Source organism: Chiloscyllium plagiosum, chromosome 49 (assembly GCF_004010195.1).
Source record: "Chiloscyllium plagiosum isolate BGI_BamShark_2017 chromosome 49, ASM401019v2, whole genome shotgun sequence".
Classification (NCBI taxonomy): domain Eukaryota; kingdom Metazoa; phylum Chordata; class Chondrichthyes; order Orectolobiformes; family Hemiscylliidae; genus Chiloscyllium; species Chiloscyllium plagiosum.
This window is the reverse complement of record NC_057758.1, coordinates 2814609-2829569: the sequence shown is the minus strand read 5'-3', so window position 1 is coordinate 2829569 and position 14961 is coordinate 2814609.

Genomic DNA, 14961 nt, shown 5'->3' with positions numbered 1-14961 from the left:
TGCTCTTTCTGCCCTGGAAAGTCTCAATCATGTGACGATTGAAGTGAAAACATTTATTCGTTTGCATGCCCCAATTCTTACTCAAATCCTTGGAAAACCGAGGCTACTCTTTTCATTCATTAGCACGCAGCCTGCTCAATATCCACTGCCAACATCGTTCTGAACAGGACTGTAGATGATCACATTAATCCCGTACGTCTAGACTGTGAACTGAGTCAACTCTGCCATCAACCACCCCATTGTTGTGTCCAGCTGCAATTCTTCTGAATCCATTGCACTATGCAAACTCATCAGTGTATTTTTTAAATTCACCCTCAGCTTGTCTAATCGTCTTCCAGCGAGATTCCAAAGATGTAAGCTTTTATTAACTGCAACTCATCCGAAGCTGGTAAGTTATTCAATCACTCACACCAAGTCTTTTATGTCTCCTGCGTTCACGACGGCCATGGGGTCCTATCCGGGCGAGGTCTGGAATTTGAAATTCTTATCATTGTTTGCTAATCCTTCAATACTCTTAAAGTCCAATCCTGACCGGGATATTGCCCTTTTTGAAACGTTCTTTACGTCTGCAATTTTCAAATCAATATTTTTTCTTCCATCTCCCCCTCATTCTCTTTCAGTGTCTCTGTGTCTGTATCCATTGAGTCACTTTTTTCTGTTTTTCTGTCATGTACAGCTTTGCTATTGTTCATAGGATCACATCAGACGACAGTGTTGATCTTTTCCATTCAGCTCATCAAGTAACTGATGGAGTAACAAAATAATCATCTCACATTTGTACTCTCCTTTTATTGGTCAAACAAATAAGTGCATCGATGATTCCTGCTTTTTTCCACAGAGGTGCTGCCTGTATGGAATGGTCTTCCAGATGATACGGTAGAGGTTGTTAGAATTAAAATATCTACAATTCATCTGTATGGGTACATGAATAAGGAGGGTTTAATGGATATTGTTGGAAGAAATGTTGGGAAATGGGACGAGAGTAGTTTAAGATATCCAGTTGGCATGGACGAGATAGACTGATGGGTCTTTTCTGTGATATGTAACTCTTCGACTCTAAATGTGATCCCTTTTCCGTTTCCCAAACAGAACAATAAATCTCAATTTCGTTGACAGGTGCTCATCTTGTGTTTTACCAAGAAATTACTGCATTATGCCAACTGCAAATCGCCACGATTCTCTGAAATTCGTCTGCTCAATCCTGACATTTCAGCGGAATCACAGCAAACCAGGGACGGCACAGACCCTCAACCTTACTTTCCAAAACAAAATTTGAGCAATGATTGAGAATTAATTTCTGATCCCCACAAGGCGTCAAAGTTCAAAATCTCATGGCAGAGACCAGAATACTATATGAACAGACACGCACTTGACAAACGTTATTGACAGTGCAAACATAACGAGTAGGAATCAATAGAAATTGCATGAAAACTAACCACTGTCGCCTGGGAATAATCATTCTTCTGTACTGATCTCACCACAGAAATCCACGGTCTCCTGGGAATTATCCTATCTTCTGTTTGAATAATAGTCTCATTACTTGGTGTCTTCTTTGCTCTAGTTTACCATAATATTTAATAGCTTTTAGAAATGTTTCGCGAACAGAGACAAATAACTGGACACTCAGTGAATAGTCATTTTCTGGAAAGTGCGTGAAAATGATGGAATACTGAGAATTTTTTTTATAAATCATTGTAGATGGCATATAGAGGAATAACTCTCATTTGTTGTTCTGTGAATAATTTAATAGACAGATAATGAAGAATGTATGAAGCAAAATTTTCGTAGAATCCATATAACGAGGATGTAGGTCATTAGGCCCATTGAATCCGTAGAGTACCCCAACCAAACTCAACCCCTACCCCTGTAACCCTAAGTTGCCCATAGTCAATCCATCTACCATGCACATTTTTGATCTGTTGGAGGAAAGTCATGTCAGCACCTGCAAACTCCAAACAGACTTTTGCCCGAGACTGAAATAAAATCTGCATCGCTGGTGTTTGAGGCAGCAGTGATTACCACTGATCCACTGTGCCTCCCTTCATCTACCTGTGGAAAAAATCATGCTCATTGCATTAGAGGATCAATCGTCATATTTATATTCAACTGATCCTTGATTAAGCACATACCACTCAACCTCACATGCAACAGGACGTTGATCATCATTCTCGTTCACAGAACTGTAGTCTCTCGAGTTCTGTCAGTCGTTAGTTGGAGACCATGGCAGTATCATTGTCCTCAATGTGGTATTGAGACTCATTCCGATTGTTATCAGGAACAGGCTAATTTCCTATATTCCATCCCCCGTGCGTAATATCCACGTCTTCCTGCTTTATGCAGCCACTGACTGTTCTGTCTGGTTCACCGTCATTTTTACCTTTGATCGATTTGTGGCCATTTGTTGCCAGGAGCTGAAACGTAAATATTGCAGCGAGAAAACAAGAGCTGTAGTTCTGGGTACAGTGACTGCGTTGAGCTGCTTCAAGAATATTTTCTGGTATTTCATGTGTGAAAGCGCATACACTCTTCAGAAAGCTCACTGGTTGTATTACGCAAAAGGTGTCCTGACATTGCCATGGACAAAAATCGATTTTCTGCATTACAATATGACCACATGTGTTCCATCTGTCTTGAATACTTTATCTGTCAAGTGCAGTTTAACAGCTAACAGTGCTCATAGAACACTCCGGGCCCACAAAACTGATAGAAGTCCAAAAGATCCAGAAATGGAGAGTCGAAGGAATTCCAAGACGAGACAATTTGTACTCTCTGAGGGTTTTATATTACGATGAACAATGCCAATGCTCCATTATCTGTGGAATCGAATGAATTTAGTCGGTGATGTATCATTTTGGATAGCTGGCCCTGTACATGAAATGGGACTCATGCTGCAGCTCTTGAGTTGTTGCACAGACACTATTATATATGCTCTGACACAGAATATGTTCCGAGATCAGTTCACACATAGGTTGAAATATCCCTTCACTCTGATCGTAAAATATGTTCAATGTGGAGATGAGTCGAAAAATGTTGAATGATATTGGGCTGAATTTGACTTGATCTATGAACAAGCAAACCTAAAGTGTAAATCGAACTTTCCGAGAGAGAAGTGAAGCATTTCCCTCACACTTTCAATGCATTTCCATGCGCCAATAGCTGTCTCAAAAACATTAGAGGTTATTATTGACCAGACACTTTACTGAATCAATAGTATTCATGTTTCGGCTGCAAGTGTTGCCAGGTGGCCCATGCATTCTGTCAGAAGTAACTCACCTCCTGGCTGCCTGAGGTCTGGCCACTCACTGAAAGGCGTTAGACGTGTCGGAATGAATACAACTTCAATCACGCTCCAGAAGCTCAAAACAAACAGCAAGAAATATATGTTGTGGGGAGAACTATCAAAGAGCAGACTTCAGTCCTTAGCTCCTTAAGAGCTTTATTTGCATATATGTGTGAGAGAGACCAAAAACTACCCCGATGTGGCTTTCATGGGGTGCAGTTTCCCTCTTCATCGCAGCTAAGATCGGATGGTCAATAATGCGTTGGTTTCCCAAAGGAAATACAACATTTTACTTTCATTCATGCTACAGCAACTAACGCATCAGTGATATACTTGCAAGGCACATCAACTAAATCTAAACATTCAATCCAATAAAAATGCAATCGATGTTCAATAAGTCTATGGACAGCCCTATAATCTCATGATACCTCTAGAAATCTCCAGTGCACCCGTTGCAATGTTTTCACATCCTTCCTGTAAAGGTGTGAGCAGAACTGTACACAATATTCCAGGTGATGTCGCACTTGCCTTTTGTACAGTTGCAGCATTACAGCACGGCTCCAGAACTCAATCCCACTCCAAAACAAAACTTAACACACAGTATGCCATCTTTTCAGCTCGTACAGCAAGGTTGGCAACTTTCAGGGACCTATGCACATGGACACCAAGATCACTTTGCACATCCACACTACCAAGATTGCTTTCATTGAACAAGTATTCTGCGTTCCTGTTATTCCTCTCAAAGTGTATCACCTCACATATATCTCTATTGAACGCCATTTGCTATTCTGAAGCTTATCCAAGTCCCCCTGCAACCTGTAACATTCTTTCACAATGTCCACTACTACTCCACCGACTCTAATCTAAGTGTTGTCTGCACATTTACTGATCCATCCACCTATGCCTGCGTTCAAATCACTTATAAAAATGACAAACAGCAGTGGTCCAAAACAGATCCTTGTGGCACAACACTAGTAAACGGACTCCAGGCTGAATATTTTCCAACAACCACCATTCGCTGCCTTCTTTCAGAAAGCCAGTTTCTAATCCAAACTGCGAAATCACTCTCAATCCCATACCGCTGCATTTTCTCCAACAGCCTACCATGTGAAACCTTGTCCATGTACACCACGTCATCTGCCCTACCATGATCCACATGCTTGGTCACCTTTTCAAACATTTATTGAGGTTTGTGAGACATATCCTGCCCTTGACGAAACCATGTTGACTATCTGAAATCAAATTGTTGCGTGTTAGATTATTCCAAATCTTATCTCTTAATATCCTTTCCGAAACTTTTGCCTGTTCTTAATGGAAGATATAAACCCTAGAGCCTGCAACATCCATTCCTGACCACTGATATAGCTCTATTTTAATACAGTTTCAAAATATTCACATGACATGCGCCATAAACATTTTCCGATCCAACGTCTTCACAAGATAGTTTACCTGACTCAACTTCTTTTCTCATTTTGATAGCAACCACGAAACATAGCTCCGACGGATTCACCTGTCTCTGGGAACAATACTTGTATGTCATGTCACCACGGAAAAGTCCGAATTTTAGGTTTTTTTTTTTATCTGCCACATGCTTCATTCCATGCTGTGCCCTCTTCTGTTGCTGTTTAGCTGACTGACCTAAGCGATTTAATCTGTCACTCACTTCCGACACATAATCAAAGTGTCAGATTTCCGACTTTAATTACTGTGAATTTCTGTTTAATTAATTTCAAAGGGCCTCTCACGTCATGTCCGAATATTAACTCAAAGGGAGTAAACTGAGTAGATTCTTTGGGGCAGCTGTCATGGCAGAAAAACATAAATGGGATAACCTTATCCCAATCATTCGGGGCACCCTGAGAATATGCCTTTATCATGGTCGTCAGGATCTGATGCCACCTTTCTAAAACTCCCAGGGATTCAGGATGATGCGTACTGGATTTAAAGTGCTGTATACCTAGACTCTCCACGATCTCCTTAAAATGCCTAGAAGTAATATTAGGCCCTTGGTGTTATCGAATCTCTCTGGGTCGCCCATACCGCGTGAAGAAAGCTACTAACAACTTTAACATCCTTTTTTGTCTGAATACTCCGTAATGGAATTGTCTTCAAGAACCTTATAGACACATCCATTTTAGTTATCAAGTACGGTTCCCACTTTTAGTTCCCGGGACGGGACCTATGCAATCGATCATAACACACATGAAATGATTTTGACTGCGAGAATTGCCAAAGAAGGTGCTGCTTTTATTACTGTTTATGGCTTACCTACATTTGACATATATGGCATGTATGGCAAAAGTTAACGTCATTCTTCTTCATTCCAGGCCAATAGAAATGTTTTTGTACTTTAGCTGAGTCTTCCGTACACCCAGGTGATTTCCTACTGATAGTTCATTTGCTACCCGTAAATCGTCCTGTCTGCATGCAACCGACAACACAATCTGGTGCACTTGCGCCCATTTCTCCTCGGCACTAGCCTGCCATGATCTACGTATTCGGCTTTTGATTCTATTTGTAACATACTAACCTTAGGAATATGCTTTATTTCCTTTCCTGAGTGTGCATCAACAGATATATATTTTATTGTCTCATCTTTCTGTTGCAAGTACATCAGCCTTTCAGGACTCAGCACTTCTGTCTGACCCTCTGCCTGTTCAGATCTTTCCTGCAACATTTCATTAAAGAGGGTGTCGGCTATCTGAATCTGATGTCTTTCATCTTTTTGCTTCGTGGTCTGAATGCACACTGTGGATTTTTGTTAGTACACAGTCTGAGAAAAATGTCAGGGTGTTTTTCTTTTAACTGTTTCCATCCCTGGTCTTCCTTAGGCTTCTACACAATAATCGGTGTCACTCCCAACTTGGATCCTGCTAAATCGTTCCGAAGAACAAACTGAATTCCTGAAACAGACAGTCTGTCAATCACTCCCACTGTTACTTCCCCAGTCTGGAGTTGGCACTCCAATCTGATCTTACATTGGGACACGCTAAATTTCTGCCCATCTCTCCAACAAATTGCTACTCTCTTGGTGGCAAATTAGAAATATTGCAAATACGTTCATCTCTTAGTAGTAGAGACTGGTTAGATCCTGTGTCTCTCAAAAGTATGGCTTTTTTTCTGTTTCTCCCACTGTTGTTTCTGAGTAAAACTGACCCACAGAGAGATCAGGCATTAACTCAATATCCGGCCCTTGCATAGGCTGCGCACTCTCCTGCAAGTCTTCCAATTGCGTTGGGGTTTCAATTACTATTCTCATTAATGCCACTGGCTTTGCTTCTTTTGCCACATCTTTTCCCATTATGCTTTTATTTAACGACCAGTATTGTGACTTTACGTGTTCCACTTTACAGCTGTAGCCTTTTACCGTCTTTTCACATCCTAGACCTCGTTTTTAACATCCAGTAATCAATTACCAGTGTTCTTTCTTCTTTATTTTGTAGTATGGGATCTCCACTTCTCCCAATTTTCATCTTCACAGGATGAAGTTCTTGCTGGATTCTAAACATTGCCTTTTGCGTCAATGTGTGTTCATCTGCTCTTCTCAGTTTTTGAACTTCCAGTTCATGAATAAGAAATTTTATCATCTCTGGAAGTACGTGTTTATACTCTTCCAGCAGAATAACCCCTCTTACAAACTCATTGGTCTGAAATATTTTGTAGCCCTATATCCATCTATCAAAATGACTTTGTTTATGCTTTAGAACTCAACTTAAGCCTGACTTTGTTCCTTCTTTATGTTTCTGAAGCAATTCTACCAATTCATAAGGACTCCAAATAGCCAGTTTGACCTGTGTATAATCACTACGTATTTATTGTGGGAAAGGATATAGAAGATATAGATTGTAGGGAAATAGCTGGTGACATTTTGCAAAATGTCAAGATTACAGAGGAGGATGTCTTGAAACGGTTGAAGGATAAATCCCCTGGACCTGATCAGGTGTACCCGAGGACTCTGTGGGAAGCTAGAGAAGTGATTTCTGGGCCTCTTGCTGAGATATTTGTATCATTGATAGTCACAGGTGAGGTGCCGGAAGACTGGTTGGCAAACGTGGTGCCACTGCTTAAGAACGACGGTGAAGACAAGCCAGGGAACTATACACTTAATGGTAACAGAACAACTATACACTACACACTTAATGGTAAGGTCCTAGGGAGTGTTGCTGAACAAAGAGACCTGGGAGTGCAGGTTTGTAGCTCCTTGAAAGTGGAGTCGCAGATCGATAGGATAGTAAAGAAGGCGTTTGATATGCTTTCTTTTATTGGTCAGAGTATTGAGTACAGGAGTTAGGAGGTCATGTTGCGGCTGTACAGGGCATTGATTAGGCCACTGTTGGAATATTGCGTGCAATTCGGGTCTCCTTCCTATCGGAAAATGTTGTGAAACTTGAAAGGGTTCAGAAACGATTTACAAGGATGTTGTCAGGGTTAGAGGATCTGAGCTACAGCGAGAGGCTAAACAGGCTGGGGCTGTTTTCCCTGGAGCATGGGAGGCTGAGGGGTGATCTTATAGAGGTTTACAAAATTATGAGGGGCATGGATAGGATAAATAGACAAAGTCTTTTCCCTGAGGTTGGGGAGTCCAGAACTGGAGGCATAGGTTTAGGGTGAGAGGGGAAAGATATAAAAGAGAATTAAGGGGCAACTTTTTCACACAGAGGATGGTACGTGTATGGAATGAACTTCCAGAGGATGGGGTGGAGGCTGGCAAAATTGCAACATTTAAGAGGCATTTGGATGGGTATATGAATAGGAAGGGTTTGGAGGGATATGGGCCGGGTGCTGGCAGGTGGGACTAGATTGGGTTGGGATATATGGTCGGCATGGACGGTTTGGACCAAAGGGTCTGTTTCCATGCTGTCCATCTCTATGACTCTATGACTCTATGACTTCACCCCTCATCTGAGAGCGCTGGAAACAATTCACTCGCTCTGACAACAGTTTAGTCTGAATAGCATTACCGAAGGTCCTCTGACTATTCCTTCTACCTTGCCAATTTTTCAAGTTAAATAAAGAAGGCTTTGACATCTTTGTCATCAAAATGTGGCAGTGATTTAACATAATACACCACTACCTGCTGTCTTCATGTCCATCCTGTTAACTTCCAACACCATTTTATTCAATGTTTTTTATTTCTTTTTTCTAATTCTATTGCACTTGTCTGTTTCTCTGACACACCTAAACAGGAAATCCCTTACAATTTCACTTTTACTTTTGTCATTGGTTAAACCCAAGGCTAAACTTTTTTTTGCTAACTCTAAAACTATGATCTTTTCTTTTCGTTCTACATTTTATGGATAAATTTGGGAATCGAGTTCAAACCCAGAACCTCTTGAACAATTTAAAGAGCTGTTTCTCTCATTTCTAATTTAAGCTACCACAAGTAACCTAAATTAAACGAATTGTCTCACCTATGTTTTATTGAAAAACCGAGCACACTATTCAGCTAATGGTTAACTCTGCAGGGATGTTTCAATCCAAATCTTTTAAAATCTGTTCAGGTTTCAGACTTGGTCTGACTAAACCTGTCCAAATCACCTACCCGAGCAGCCGAACTGTTCAAACACGGCAGTGAGCACATCTATTAATTAAGTCAAGCACACAGGCAAGCTCACCTCTTCTCGTTATCTGATAAAGTAAGAGTGACAGAGAACTACGTAAAATCCACTGATTAAAGAAAAAATAACAATTTCATTCTTTAGTTCTAAAACCAACATTACACAACTAGAGTTTATAACTGGAAATGTGTTGCTGGAAAAGCGCAGCAGGTCAGGCAGCATCCAGGGAACAGGAGAATCGACGTTTCGGGCATAAGCCCTTCTTCAGGAATGAGGAAAGTTTGTCCAGCAGGCTAAGATAAAAGGTAGGGAGGAGGGACTTGGGGGAGGGGCGTCGGAAATGTGATAGGTGGAAAGAGGTCAAAGTGAGGGTGATAGGTCAGACTGGGGTGGGGGCGGAGAGGTCGGGAAGAAGATTGCAGGTTAGGAAGGCGGTGCTGAATTCGATGGATTTGACTGAGACAAGGTGGGGGGAGGGGAAATGAGGAAACTGGTGAAACCCGAGTTCATCCCTTGTGGTTGGAGAGTTCCTAGCCGGAAGATGAGGCGTTCTTCATCCAACCGTCGTTTCGCTGTGGTCTGACGATGGAGGAATCCAAAGACCTGCATATCCTTGGTGGAATGGGAGCTGTTCAACCTCCTCGTGGGAGCATGAGGCGGCGCCGATACAGTCAACGATGTAGTGGAGGAAAAGGTGTGGGGTGGTGCCAGTGTAGTTGCGGAAGATGGATTGTTCCACATATCCTACGAAGAGGCAGGCATAGCTGGGGCCCATGCGGGTGCCCATGGCTACTCCTTTCGTTTGGAGGAAGTGGGAGGATTGGAAAGAGAAGTTGTTCAGGGTGAGGACCAGTTCAGTCAGTCGAAGGAGGGTGTCAGTGGAAGAGTTTATAACTCTAAGCCTCATTTTTCTTTTAGGTTTGTCTGCCTCCCACTATATAAACTGCCAATAGAGTCCCTGTTAAATTTATATCAAATCAATTTTCAAAACCAGTTAGCGGTGTCGATCCTCCTCCGTTTTTAGATCTCCCTGGGTCGTCTTGATCTTCTGCTGCACGGATGCTTTCATTTGAAAAAAAAAGCAAGGTATAATTTTGAGAGAGTTTTGAATAGCAGTCTGCCGATGGCAGAAGGTACTTTTTGTATCTGGCTGAATGTGCAAAATACCTGCTTTTAATCCCCAAAACACCGGATCGTCTCGTTCACTTCATGTTGTCAAAACAGTAAAATCAAATTCGATTGGGTTTTAGTATCTTTGGGTATAATGTAAACTGCTTGTTTAAATTCGTATTGCAGTGAAAAGCGTCAGGTATCTACGTTCCAGCAAAAATGCTCCATCTTCAAATATTCCAGCACACTCTGCGACATGACAGGTGCTTGTCAGCTTTCAGTCTCTTTCTGACTTACAGTACACTCCTTCAACGTCAAAGCACAATTGATTGAGCGGAACACACGTAAGGACAAATAGGACATGTCGGTGCGAGAAGCTGCCAGGCATTTTTATGAAGTAACCTCAACACAAGAACAAGGAACAAGAGGAGTCCATTCAGTCCCTGGAGACTACTAACCCTCCCTCACACACACTCACTCACTCAATAAGATGATAGTTGTTTCAATTTTATCCTCATTTCTGCATTCATGTATATCACCCTATCAGCATTCATCCCCTCAGTCATCAAAAATCTCATTACATTTGACTTAAAAAAAATCTTTTGAATCCACTGCATTTTCAGGAAGGGAATTCTGATGGCTCACAAACTGCTGATAGAGAAAAAAGAAACTCCTGATCTGAGTGTTAAATGGACGCCTCCTTATTTCTATGCAAAACCAACCTATTCCGAGACTCAGAACGATAAGTTCACAACTTGCATGAGAATATAAAATGTATAATCAGTAAGGTTGTATACTTCTCGAAATTTGGTCATGTAGTTGATTATGAGGAGGATGGTCTATGTGTACGCTGGTATTGTTTAAATGCAAAATTTGCCAGAGCAATGGCTGGTGAGACTTCTGCCTGTTAAGTGCGAGGTGATTCATTTTGAGAACGTTCATCAGGAAAGGGCATAGAAAATGAGTGGCAGATCTGCAAAAAGTGTGCAGGAACTGCGGGATCTTGGTGTGCAAGGATCCTTGAAAGTGTCAGCACAGGTAACGGTTTGTTGAAGAAGGCATAAAATATACTTGCCTTCATTAGGCATTCGTAAAGTCTGGAGAAAATAAATTTCGCTACAATTTTGTAACACAATTTTGTCCTCAAATGGAATACTGTGCAGTTTTGCTCGCCATATTAGCACAAGGACTGACTTCATTGCAAACAATGCAGAAGGGATTCATAAGGATATTACGTTGGATGAAATGTCTCAGTTAAGTAGAAAGACTGCGATTTGTCTCTTTGGAGCAGAGGAGGATTGGGGAGGGGGGAATTTGATGAAGGTACACAAAACTATGAGAGGCACAGATGGAGTGGATTGTAATAATTACTTCCCCAACCAAATGTGTCTGAGGCCCGATGGCATAACTTCAAAGTGACGAGCAAATGGTTTTGAACTGGAGTCAAATGGGGTAATTTATCCAGGTGTATCGTAAGTATATCGTAGGCCAGTACTCCATATATCGCCTGACCCACTTTTTCTACCTGTGCTGCTACATTAGAGGATCTATCGATAGTTATATAAACTCCCTCTGACGCCCACTTATTCCTGGTGTCCCATCATTCATCAAGTATTCCCTGACCCAATGACACTCCTCACCCACAATCTGTTGTGCTCTGATGGCGTTGTCCGCACAGCATTTATAATAAATTTAGTTCACTGTGGAAGAGCAGATAGACTATTGGAAAAACATCAGAAACATGACATGTAACACACATGAGGAGGTGTGTCCGCTATCTTTTACTTCAATGTTTAACTCATTCAATTGATTGGGACTCTCTCTTCGATATTAGCTCACTCACTCAAAGCTGACCATCGAAAAGTTCGGTTCTCCCTCAGCACTGAGTGCTCAGCAGTGCGCTCTGCCTTACCACTCACCCTTTGACAGTGCAGTGCTTCCTCAGCATCGACCCTCCAAAAGTGCATCACTCCCTCAGTATTGATCAGCTGAGTGCTCCATCAGCATTAATCCTGTGGCGTTCCCTCAACACCAGCTGGCCAACAGTGGCCATTCTCTCAACACTAACACTCCGATTGTCCAGTGCCCTCTCTGCACGAACCCTCCTACAGTGAGGCGTTTTCTCTGCACTGACCTTGTGACACTGCAACACTCCCTCGGTATTGATCTTCCGATTCTGAAACATTCCGCTAATAATACTCTTGTTGTGATCCCATCTGGAACGCTTTGTGCACTTCTCATTCCTGAGGAAGGGTGTTCTGACAATGGAGAGACTGCGCCAATGTATGTCAAACTGATTTATCGGACTTATTCAAGTGATGGAACAATTAGCATATGAAGAGAGACTGAATCCATTTGAACTCGTTTCACTGGACTTCATATGAATGAGCTGTGATGCAATGGAATCTTTCAAAATTCTGACAGGATTCAACAGAGGACAGGTAGTTTATTCCAAATAACGCCAGATCGAGAAGAATGTGCTCAAAGTCTAAGGTTATGGGGTTTGGCTATATAAAACTGAGAAAAAAGGATATATTTTGACGCAGAGAGTGATCAACCTATGGAATCCTCGGTCAGAGAAAGTGAGGGAGGCCAAAACCTTGAACGTCTGTAAAAAGCAGTTAGATATTGTACTTTGGGAGAATGGGATCAAACGGTTTCGGGACGCATGTGGGAAGGAAGGATTCAGCTAGATTAGCAGCGATGGTCATTTTGAATCTTGCAACAGTCTCGCAGATTCGAATAGCCAAATCCTGCTCATGGCTTCTTTGCTTGCACGTTTCCGGAGATGTGAGGATTGGTGAGAGATGATTGGTTTCCAACAACCATGACATATTCTTTCAACCTCAAGAAAGTGAAGAGTCTGTGCCAATTTTCCACTCACTGACAATGCCTGATGACACTCTCTGACATACGCAGAGATTCTGTCAACAGCATTCCCTCTCACTTCACCTCTGCAGTGCAATTCTGTTCATCTTTCAAACAGCGCTACAGACAGATATGGATCCTATTGGATATCACACCAGCATCAATTATTTCTGTCTGCAGAGGACCGATGCATCTGTCAATGAACTGTCCGTCTCTTTGTTGGGGAAGGAGGGTGGTCGAGTGAGAGATGGGAACTGACTGGATAACTTTATTGTTTCCTAAGCTTTTTTTCTAAACTGGCATCATGTGATTTATTTCCTAGATTGTCACGTCCTGCCAGTGTCGGTGTGTAGGGCATGGAAAGTGTTGATTGTCCAATGCATGCACAGGTTTTGCATCGTGGCTTGGGGATACTCTGAGAACGGAAGGTAATTTTTCTTGTCAATGCCTTCAGCTGCTTATGGATACCATCTGATGTGAGCAGAATCGGCTGAAAACAGACAAACTGTATCACTGGCAACTCAGGAGTCTGAGATAGATCATCCTCTGGACATTCATTCTAACCAGCGCTGATGCATCAACCTCAGACAATATCCTAGAAGGTGATGTGTGCAACAATATCACAAATGATGATTGTTGACCTCTCAACAGCAAAACGCCCTTCAATGTTGATGGGCTACTAATATCTGCTCAAAAGCATCCATTCTGCAGTCACCTGGTCAATCCCTAGCTGATCATAGGTCATTGAAGCTTTCACCTTTTGGTCCCACATTTTCAGCAAACTGTAAAGTTTTACAGATGCTATGGCAGAAGTATTTTTATTGGTTAAAACTCACTGGGTTTTAAACCTGAACCTGCTCCATCTGATGTAATTGTTATTAGCAGCATTCTGTTGTCTGACTGTATCCCCAGTATCCTGCTTCTCGTAATAAGCACCTGCCTCCCAATGTGTCCTTTCACAGTCTAAGACAGAGCGCTGTGTGACCTTTTAAGCTGGCAGAAGCCTGCAGCTCACTACAGAGGGCGAAGCTTGATTGCAATATAAGAAATTGTAACATGAATGGATTCGAAGTTGGGATCAACACTTCCCAGTATTCCAACATTAGAAAAATCGCTCTCTTATGAGCTCAATTACATTTATCAGAATCATAAATGAATGAATTTGGAATCGTGGATCTATAGATCAATTCGGATTATTTAACTTTTTACTAGCTTATTCTAGCTATTGTTGACGTCCCAGGTAAGTTTCTGCAGTCAGGGATTGATGCTGGAAAGCAGGCTTTACAACAAGAATGCGCTTGTGGTTTACTGTCCCCTCTGCTGGCGTTACTGTTCATGTGAATTGTCTGTGTGAAATGTAGTGAACATAGGTAACCGTGTTGCTATCCGTTAAATGTACTCTTTCATACGTTTTTTTCAATCAGGAATAGAAAATCAAATGTTTGACAGAACGTTCAACCATTGTTGAACTGGACAGACAACGAGAGAGAGTAAATCATATCATCAAGCCCCAATGATTAAAAAACTCATTTCCGTCCTGCCAAAGTTAGACCACTATTCCTCTTTTTATTTTAATCACTATTCTTTGTGTTGCCTGGTAAGCGTCTGCCTTCCCTTGATTAGGAAATTCAACATGCAACTAGGTGTCAGCACCGGGCATAACAGAACTCGATGTTGCATCGTCCGCAGCATTACCCAGATTTGTAATGAATTACCATTGCCTAGCAGGTCTACCATTAACAAAACAAATCTCTGCCAGTTTTACTGCATTTATCACAATTTAATGATCAAAGTTTAGTTTTGACTTCACTTTCAGATCCATCACAAGTATAAGTAAAACAATAGAAAATTAACGATGGTGTCACCAAAGTTCTCTACTGTTTCTGTCCTGGAAAGTCTCAATCATGTTATAGAACATAGAACATAGAAGAATACAACGCAGTACAGGCCCTTCGGCCCTCGATGTTGCGCCGATCCAAGCCCACCTAACCTACATTAGCCCACAATCCTCCATATGCCTATCCAATGCCCGCTTAAATGCCCATAATGAGGGAGAGTCCACCGCTGCTACTGGCAGGGCATTCCATGAACTCACGACTCGCTGAGTAAAGAACCTACCCCTAACATCTGTCCTATACCTACCCC